The sequence below is a fragment of the Macrobrachium nipponense genome, chromosome 12, assembly GCF_015104395.2.
Source record: "Macrobrachium nipponense isolate FS-2020 chromosome 12, ASM1510439v2, whole genome shotgun sequence".
Taxonomy (NCBI): domain Eukaryota; kingdom Metazoa; phylum Arthropoda; class Malacostraca; order Decapoda; family Palaemonidae; genus Macrobrachium; species Macrobrachium nipponense.
In genome coordinates, this window is record NC_087205.1 from 23,788,910 (window position 1) to 23,799,736 (window position 10,827).

Here is a 10,827-nt window from a genome sequence, read left to right on the forward strand (position 1 = left end):
CCTCGCAAAATTATTTACGATGCAGGGCGAGATGTGATAGGAAAAAGTGGATATGGCATTTTGGATTTTCGTTTTATCATCTGTTGAAGTTCACAGATGGAAGTTGGATGTCGTGGAGATCCTGACATTTATATAACCGCGTCGTTTTTCTAGGCATTTTGTATATTGACTATTGCAAAACATGTTCTTCTATGCGATCTTTCGTAGTTGTTCAAAATTTCACCAACAGATGGCTTTGTATTCGTCGTAACGTTTGCTGAATCTGAAACTGCACTCCTATAGATTCCTTAATTTTTTCCTAGCCAATCAGAAGCCTTTTTCCCTTCTTTTCAAAAGAGGAATGTCGTGGACGCCTGTGATTGGTCGAAAGGCCTAGCCCTAGAGGACGCTACGAAGTGGACAAGAAGAACCAGTTTTCCCCAGCCCTTGACAGTGTGTTTTGGGTTGTGTTACTCGCAGTGTACGGTCATCTGAACGTTTTTTTGTCCATTTTGTGAAGGTAAATCGATTTTGTATTTTAATGGAGTGAATGTACTTAAATATTTTAGTTAAGACTTTGCAGTGTTAATAATGATTGATAGGAATTCTGGTGTAGGGTAGGGTATTTTTTAATATAAAATTCTGTGGTAGGGCGAGAGTAATTACATGATGGTAGTGGCCTTCGGTATCCATCAATGTTCGAATTAACTCCATGTCAAATAAAAATTAGTCCAGATATTCGTAAGTTTGAAAGGTAGCGTGCTAATTTAACTGAAATCGCAGTTCTTAAGGTTTGTGAATCACTGAAGAGGGTTTTACGTGCATGCAATTCCTTCTTTAGTCAAGTGGCGTGAATATCTTTAAGTGTATTGAGCCTCTAAGGCTGTACATCAAAATATCAAACCGAAAAACTTGGGAAAAAGAGAAGTTAACATCGCTTGTGTTAATGGAGCGATGTAGCTTATTTTAACTCTAATTTGCCAGGTGGGTTGATTGTGGGTCAGGTGGGTTGTATTTGGGTCAAGTTAGTTGATTATTGCCCAGGTGGAGTGTTTAATGGCCAGGTGGGTTAGTTATTGGCCAGGTGGGTTAGTTATTGTCCAGGTGGGTTAGTTATTGGCCAGGTGGGTTAGTTATTGGCCAGGTGGGTTGATTTTGGGTCAAGTGAATTGGTTATTGACAAGTTGGGTTGATTTTGGGTCAGGTAGATTGGTTATTGGCCATGTCTGGTACTTTTGCCGTACAAAATTCGATGCTGCAATTCTTGAACTTTTGTTCTTGATGTCTATAATTTATAACAAATTAGCTGGAAGCTCATGCTGTGTTAAGTGTAAAATGAATGGTTCTGAATAACCTCTCATGATTAAAGGATTCAGTTACCTATTTTGATGCATTATGTTGGTATTTGGTCAGTATTGTTTATGCTTTTGTCTTAAAAAAAATTGAAGTACTTTTTTTATATTTAGGTTAATAGTGGAAACTTGTGTGTGGTGAGCAGAGTTAGTATAGATAAATCCATTTTCGTGAGCTGTTTGTCCAATTTTGCTTAAACTCGTGCAATTTCAATTTTAAAATAGTTAGGAAGTAATTAACACCCCCAAGAGGTTCTCCTCTACTAGGCAGTGTTTATTAAATTTAAAATTTAAAGTTTAATTTTATTGATGCAATGATTTCTGCTGTTCTTGCATTAAATTTTACATCGTGGTTAGTGATGTACGTCATATGAAATGCTGCACATGCAGTGACGATTACACCAGCCTTTTACTTCATGATAGGTTAATGTAGGTACAAATGAGCCTTCCGCTATAACCACAAAATGAAATAATCTTCCAGTTTTAAAGAAACCTTTGTCATTGAGACTCATAATTGGTAAAATGCAACTTTAAAGCTAATCAATTTAACTCAAGGTAACTGCAAATATTTAATCTGGCGATCTCTGTAAATGTGCAGCGTAATAGTGCAAGTAAATCAAATGTGTTAAATTATAAAATAACGCGTTTTCTAGTTTTAGTAATAAGTGGAATTATTTTTTATATTTGTAAAAAATGTTGGTTCTTGCTTCTTTCGCGACAGTATATTTGTGAAAATCTTTAAATACTGTATCGTAAAGGTGGGAAAGTTAGCAGAATGGTTAATTAAATTTTTCACATATGATTGTATTGCTACCGAAGAAAATTGAAATGTAGGGGTATTAAAAGTTCAATGTCAAGTTGCTAGTAGGCTTTTACGTTGGTACAGAATATTTATATGATTAGACTTTTTTTTAAACATTGGTGGAAGGAAAGCTAAACGCTAAAACTTAATCGTACACAAGCCCCAAATCTCTCAATTGTCAAGAATCTAAAACTTTAGAGAAACATTGTTAGATTTACTCCATACTGAAAACTTCTAATTCTGCTATTTTAAACTTTCAGATGTTTCAGTAATTTTTTATTTTCCCACAGGTTGAGATAAGTTAACATATGGAAAAAATATAATGGCTCGCAAGGCCCTGGAATCAAGGAAATTGGTTGCTACGAGAGCTTCAGATTTTATCAAACTAGTTGTGTCATGGATTGTGCAAAGGCTTGAATGTATTTGAAGTGACAAACACTCGTAAATAAGAGCTGTGAAATTCCTAAATTTCTGCAATAGTTATGTTATAGTACTTACACTGTAATGCACAAATAAAAAATTTATTAAAGTTGAGATTTCAATGAGGAAGTTACCTTATAAGTAATCATAAACATTGAACTATCAAAGCCTTAACTGAAAACAATGACTGGGGATACACTTAAGGGGTTTTACTTATTGCCAAACAATATCCATGAACTGTATATTGGGGTGTTAGTTGACTAAATTTGTAAATCATTGTCGCAAGAAAGATACAATGTAATTTACGCTTGTTTATTGACCTTTAATCCTTATGCAATATTCTTGTATGTGAGCTTACTCTACGTTATGGCATATTAGTGTGGGTTAAAATGCTATTATCCTTAAGGCAATGTTTTCCAGCTACTAAATTTGATATGCCATTAGTTCACTTGATAGGCTCCTGCAGTGTGGTTAATCAGGTCATGTGATTTTTTCAGCTGCTAAATTTGATAGAATGCAATTAGGTTACTTGATAGCCTCTTGTATTGTGGTTAATTAGCTCATGAATTTTTAAATTTCTAAATTTAAATAGGATGCCAGAAGGTTAATTGATGGTTTGGTTAATTAGGTTATGAAAAGTTTTCCAGCTACTAATTTTCTGAAAAGATGTCATTGGGTTACTTGATAGCCTGCTGTTATGTGGTTAATTAAGTTTTCAAAAGCCAACTGGTAAATTTCTTGTAAGATGCCTTTAGGTTACCTAATAAAATGTACTGTGGTTAATTAGGTCATGTAATGTTTTGCAGCTGGTAAATTTCTGAGAGGATGCAGTTAGGTTAACTTGATAGTCTCCTGTACTGGGGTTAATTAGGTCATGTAATGTTTTGCAGCTGGTAAATTTATGCTAGGATGCAGTTAGGTTAACTCGATAGCCTCCTGTATTATTGTTAATTAGGTAATGAAATAGTTTTCAACTGATAAATTTCTGGTAGGTTGCTAATAGGTTACTGTGTAACCACCTCCAAGTGTGGTTAATTAGGTAATTATTTTTTTCAGCTGCTAATTTTTTTTAGAATGCCATTAGTTTACCTGATAGCGTCTTGTAATAGTTAATTAGCTCATGAAATGTTTTTCAGCTTTAAATATGATAGGCTATTAGGTTACTTGATAGCCCTCCGTAGTGTGGTTAATTAGGCCATGAAAATTTTTTTTAGCTCCTGAATTTGACAGGATGTCATTGGGTCACTTGATTTCCTCCTATAGTGTGGTTCATATGAAAGATTTTCCTGCTGATACATTTCTGGTAGGAAAACATTAGGTTACTTGATAAACCTCCTGTAGTGGGGTTGAGTAGTAGACTTGGGATGAAATTTCTCCTAGTTGCTAAATTTGAATGAAAGCTATTAAGTTTACTTGGTAGGCCTCTGGTGTGCGTTTAATTAGGTCATGAAATATTTTTCAGATCCTAAATTTGGTACGATGCCATTAGGTTATTTGATTGCTTCCTGTAGCCTTTTTACTAAATTTCTTACAGGGAACCATTAGTTTACTTGATAACCTTCTGTACTGTGGTTAATTAGGTTATGAAATGTTTTCCAGATGTAAAATTTGACAGGATGGCATTAGGTTACGTGGTAACATCTGTTGTTTGGTTAATTAGGTCTTAAATACGTTTCAGCTCCTAAGTTTGATAAGATTCCATTAGATAACTTTATAGCAATCTGTTGTATGGTTAACTAGGTCATGAAATTTTTGTAGCCTACAAAATAGCTGGTAGGATGCCATTAGGTCACTTGATAGCCTCCTGAAGTGTGGTTAATTGGATAATGTTTTTCAGTAGCTCAATTAGTGTGGTTAATAAGATCATGAAGTGTATTTAATCCGCTAAACTAATTGCGTGCCTTTCAGTTACGGATACCCTCCTGCAGTTTTGTTAAATAATGAAATTTTTTTTCAAAACCTGTTCAAAAATGTTTTTCTGCTTAGTATTTCCATTAGTTTGGTTGGACTAGGCCAGACCTCCTGTAAGGGTTGGGCGGGTTGACTAGGTTCAGCCTCCTGTAAGTTGGGCGTTGAACTTAGGGTTTTCAGCCTCCTGTTAGTTGGGTTTGGACTTAAGGACCAGCCCCCTCCTGTTAGTGGGTTGACTAGGGCCAGCCATTCCCTGGTAGTTTGGCGTTTGGGGACTAGGGGGCCAGGCACTCCTCTGTTTAGGTTGGGTCGGAACTAGGCCAGCCACTTCCTGTAGGTTGGGGCGGGAACTAGGACAGGCCTCCTGTAGTTGGGTTGACTAGGCCAGCCTCCATGTAAGTTGGGTTTTTTGGGGGGACTCGGGGGGCCAGCCTCCTGGTTAGGGTGGTTGGACTAGGGGCCAAGCCCTTCCTGTAGGTTGGGGCGTTGGGGGGGACCAGGCCCAGGGCATCCCTGGTAGGTTAGGGTTGGGAATAGGAAGGCCCCTTCGCCCTTCCTGTAGGTTGGGTTGACTAGGGCCCAGCCTCCTGATTAGGTTGGGTTGGGGGACTAGGGCCCCTAAGGGGCCTCCTGTAGGTGGGTTGGGGGGAACTAGGCCAGGGCCTTCCTGAGGTTAGGGTTTGGGGTTGGGGGGACTAGGGGCCAGCCTTCCTTGTTAGTTGGGTTGGGGGGGACTAGGCCAGCCTCCTGTAGTTGGGTTGACTAGGGCCAAGCCTTCCTGTAAGTTGGGGGCTTGGACTAAGGGGCCAGCCTCCTGTAAGGGTGGGTTGGGGAACTAGGGGCCAGGGGCCTACCCTTTGTCAGTTGGGTTGGGACGTAGGGCCCAGCCTCCGGTGAGTTTGGGTTGGGCACTAGGTCTCGAAATGTTTTCCAACTTTTAATTTGATAGGATACCATTAGGATTCTTGATACTTGATAACCTCCTGTACTGTGGTTAATTAGGTAATTAAATGAATTAAATTTTTTTCATTTCCTAAATTTCTTATAAGATGTCATTGTTACTTGATATCCTGTAGTGTGGTTAGTTAGGTGATATTTTTTTCAGCTGATAAATTTCTGATCAGATGCCATTAGTTGACTTGATAGCCTTCGGTACTGTGATTAATTTGTAGTGGTTTTTAGCTGGTAGATTATAGAACACCAATATGTTACGTGGCTAATATATTTCTAATATGATGCCTTTGCCTTATTTGATAGCCACCTGTAGCATGACTATTATGAAAATTTAGCTAAATTTGATAGGATCCAGTTACGTACTTAAAAGCATATTCAAGAGTTGTTAATTTATAGAATGTTTTCCAGCTGCTAAAATTCCGATGGAGGATGCCATTAGGTAACTTTGATTACCTCGTCAAGTGTAGCTAATAAGGTAACGAAAGTTTTTTCAGCTGCTAATTTGATCAGATGCCTTTAGGCTACTTGATATAACCTCCTGTAGTGTGGTTAATTAGGACATGAATTTTTTCAGCTGATAAATTTGATAGGATGCTATTAGGTGACTTGATAGCTTCCTGTACTGTGGTTAGTTAGGTAATTAAGTGTTTTTCAGCTAAATTTCTGATAGGATGCCATTAGGTTACTTGATAGCCTCCTATAGTATGGTTAATTAGGTTATGAAATTTTTTCTAGACGCTAAATATGATTGTGCCATTAGGTCACTAGATAGTGTGGTTAATTAGGTCATGGAATGTTTTCCAGCTGCCAGATATGATAGGGTACCATTAGGTTACTTAACATCTTATTGTGGGATTGAAGTATAAAGTAATGTTACTGTGACACTAAGTAGTGCATGAAGTTTACTTTGCACCGAAGTTGTAATGCCTAAAGAATTTTAGAATGTGTAATTGTTAATTAGTTTAGGTACTGTTTTGTCGTCAGCAAAGACAATAAGGGAAACGAAACGATATAGTTCGATAATTCCTGGCTCAGCATGAGTAAAAATTGACTGATATTTTGGATATGGTTTAAATTTCTGTTGAGGATTCACTGAATTTCAAAGTTCTCAAATAAGCGTTTATATTAGTGAAATCTTGCCCTATAGTCTTACATGTCTGTTGAACTAATTTTCAGTGATTTGGTTCACTGAAGATCTGGGAAATTAACAAAAATTATACATGGGAATATGAAATTTATAATTATGAAATTTTTTTCAGAGACGAGAGGATCCAGTCTAGTCTGTCGGAAATTTGTAATCGGTCACTTTGACGAATGCTGAAGGTTTTTGACCCCGGAGAGGGTCTGGCAATATTTTCTCATCATTCAGTGGCTACCTCCATATAAATGAAGCGCTTACGCGTTTCAATTCATAATAAAAGGAATCTTTGAAGATATTTCTGGAATGGTTCCATGTCTCTCGCCAATGTACACATATATCCCATATATCCCATTAATTATCCTGTCGATCAAGAATAGTTAAATTTAATATTGTTAACTTTGATTCGTGAATATATTTTCACTATAAAGAGGTTTAAAGTCTCCTTGGTGAAGAGTTGTTGTCAAGTTTTGCTTTACAACCTGTTTTCAGTCCCTATGACTCAGTACCTTTACAGTTCTGATCTGTTAGCGACCGAATCCCCGAATCATGATTTTCATATATGAAATTCCAGTACTGAATTAAACTGGTCATAAGCAGTGAATGAGTGGCTCGGGTCATGATCAGTATTGACATGAGTGCCTTGCAGTGAAAAAAAAATTATCATTTGAGGTCGTCGTGAAATTTTAATGATAGAAATCATTAGTAAAGCATAAGAATTAGAAACGTGGGAAGCAAGTAGCACCAAGTGCAAATAAAAGAATACGGTTCATCACAAAATACAAATGCCTGAATCTGTCCTGTCTGTTAAGGTCACAAGGTTAGTTTTCTATCAACACAGTAAAAGGGCGACCAATAGCCCCTAGGTTACCATCAGCTGTTTAAAAGCAGTGAAATGCAGTAACAAACAGCCGATTACTGAACTTGACAAGCTGCAATCAAGAATTGCAATAAGTACCTGTCACAGATTTACGTAAATGTTAACACTAAAGACAGCAGTCATCAAGAATATATGAATTTGAAAATTTACTAAACTTGTGGCGAGTGCCTGGCATAATGCTTTATGCAATAAACGCCATGTTAGTTTTGTTTGATGCACTCTTAAGGATTTAAGATTTGAAAAGTCTGTTCTTTGGTACATATTCTTCATATCCACAAAATGTACCGGTTGTGGATAATTCTTAAGCAATGTCGCCACGTGTAATTTATGTATTTGAAGGCAATATTCTCATTAATATTAGCTTACTAAGCAGATGATAGTTATTTAAAATAACTAATGTAGTAACTTCTGTAGGACCCGGTTTCATTTATCTCTTAAGCCATTGGGCTTATAGAGAGAACCAGTGATCGTCCTTTATTCCTCGTGATTTAGGTGTTGTCGTCTTGTTGTTTGAGATTAAGCTGGCCTTAAGCCAGCACGGGATCTTAATCATAGAGCAGCCCGTAGTTGTCTTTTTTTCGACAGAGTACCTTACGAGTTTTACGTACCCGGGTGCATTTATATTCCTCTATCTTGTTTTAAGGCTGAAGTCTTCGGGTAAGCCTCATCCTTTGTCTTCGAAATAATGTCAAGTGAAACCCAGCTCTGTCAATATTTGCAGCAAAAACTTTTATCCAATGTGTAATTTGGTTTAAACTTGCCCACAGCTTTTGTACAAAAATACATGTAATTTATTTTTCTGTATAAAATTGTTTTGTCTGTCATATTTTCTCACGAAGTTTGTTATATTTTCTCACGCAGTTTTTTTTAATATTTTCTCACGCAGTTCTTTCTATATTTTCTCACGCAGTTTGTGTTGACTTGAGTGGGGTAACTTCGCTGTTATATGTTGTGTGTATGACTGTTTTAGATAAAATGTCTTTACAGGCTTTTGGAATGTAATTTAAAGCTAGTTTGCATAATGGCTTATCTGTTGTTGGGTGGTCTTAAGGACCAAGACAAGCAATATTTCTCGGGAGCTAATCTTTGTTTTGGTTTCCGAGCTAACGTGTGAGACGGCGGTGAAATGGTCGTCGGTGAATTCTGGGACTGTAGCTTCAGGTATATTCACCCGTGCAACCCTTATGGACACCGTGAGTGCTGGGCTGCGATGAAGAGCGCTAAGCAGACGTGCTGAGAGGAAGACAGATTTATTACAAATGGATCCTGTCGACGTTTGTGCTTTGATTCCGAAAATGGCTCTTCACTAAATACAGGCTCTCCCTCTCTCTCTCCATCTCTGGACTTTGCATCCTGCACGGAGCGTATGATCGATAGAAAACCCATCACTTAAGCCATTCATGCTTCGCCCTTTAGCTAAGGTAAGGCCATTAGTGTCTTTTAGTTGAGGTTTCGGAAGTCCTGACGTGACCTAAAAATAACTATAAAATAACTCTGCAAGGACAAGTTACATAACTTTTCATGCATTATGCATCGTAATAGTTTCGTTACTTTTTTTTCTCGTAGAGTTCGGCGAGTGTTAGTGTTATAGTTGGATTGTATCGGTCAGTCTTAGCCCGTTATACGGATGGTGTTTCCGCTGGTGGGTTATTAATTTGTTACTGATATATGTTGTGAGAATATTTGACATTGTTGGTCTAACTGTAATTAGGTACCTTTCCTCCTTGTTTACTGTAAGTGTGGTAGGCTTACCAGGGCGCAGTAACGACCGCTATTTGTAACCTGACCTATTTATCCTCTATTGTTAATTAAGGATTCTTGTGTATTGCTCGTAGATTGAGCGATATAGTTTTCATATTAAAGTTGGTGCATTTAAAGTATTAATTTTTAAAGTTATTCAGTGTTAATTCATGTTAATAATGTAACTGTCTGGAATTACAGGTTATGATGCAGAGTCGAAAGCCGATAACAAAGATTGAAACTAAAGAGGAGCTGGTTAATTTAATAATGGTTGTTCGTACTTAATACTTTATTAAAATACTGCATTGAGTTTCGTGTTTTATTTTTACATCAATGTTTCACCACCTTAAAATTTATAGTGTTATCGTATTCCTTGTCTGTATAGCTTTAGTTAGGTGGAGGATTGAGGCCCCTTAAAGAGTGTTCTAGCTTTTTGTACATCATTTTTCTACTTTGTTATACAGACTGAGAAGCCTTCGAAGAATTACTCCCGTTCACAAGGCAGAGCTTTGCTCGACGAACTTTGTTCGATGTGACGTCAGAAGCGGAGAAACCGCGGCAAAGTTCTTGGCTTTTCTCGCTATTTCTACGCTTCTGACGTCACATCGGACAAAGTTCGTCGACCAAAGCTCGACCGTGTGGACGGGCCTTAAGGATTGAACTTTGTTGATCAGTGAAGTTATGTATTGAAAGCCATAACTGTAACTGGGGGTTTTCTCCTCTTGGGTTTGATGTCGAAGGGAAAGTAAAATTAAACCTTCCCTCAAACAAGAGCTTGGGGAGTCTTATCCTACTGAAGGGATATTTATCTGCGTCACTTTTTCAGTGAGGATATCCTTTCAATATATTTAGGTATTTGTCAGTCTGTTGTGAAGGATATTCCCTTTCAGGGTCTGAAGTTATCTGTATCCAAGGATGGTGTTTAAAGGTGGATCAATGGTTCAGAAGCAGAACTACTATAGATTAATATTGTTAGCAACATTTTTTATTCTTTTAACCCTTTAATCATATAAGCTTGTTACACAAAAAAAGGTGGTTTGTCATTTTATAATCTTTAATTCTTATTTGCAATCCTTTAATCATAAGCATAGTTTAATGAACACGACAAAGATAACTAGTTAAGAGTATTAGAGGTCAATGCAATTGCTTAATAAATTTTCTTAATAAACCACTGAACATTTATTAGTTTGAGCTAGCTACTTTCTTAATTTACATTTAATTTAAGCCATATACTATTATCTTCAACTGCTTGCACTTAAGGTTAAAAATAGAGAATTTGTGAATTTTACTTTGGTTATATTCTAAGTTTTAGTTACATGTAGATATATAGCTTAGTTTTTAGTACCGATTTGTTAACTATTAAAAGCATTAATCTCAAGTCTGTTTTGACAGGTACAGTGGGTCCGAAGTTCAGTTAGTAATTGGCGATTACAATTGAAAAGCACGCTATAACTAATTCATAAGTCACGACATCCAATAACGTGAGAGAGAAGACTACATCCAAGAACGTACGAGAAAGTTGATAGGATATAGAAGAGAAATTAAGAAATGCGGAGGAAGATTTTAAAAATATGGAAAATCTCCCAAAATATATGGCTACAAGAGGGTGAGGAAACTGAGTAGTGAGAGAGTTAGGAAGCTTTAGTATAAA

General features: G+C 37.0%; 1 long non-coding RNA gene across 1 annotated transcript; it reads left to right on the plus strand.

Annotated features, from left to right (window-relative positions):
- Positions 1–356: 356 nt before the first annotated feature.
- Positions 357–9,080, plus strand: LOC135224967 (uncharacterized). The gene is made up of 3 exons (XR_010316849.1): positions 357–499; positions 6,678–8,857; positions 9,003–9,080. It is a non-coding gene; the product is annotated as an uncharacterized LOC135224967 (long non-coding RNA).
- Positions 9,081–10,827: the final 1,747 nt, after the last annotated feature.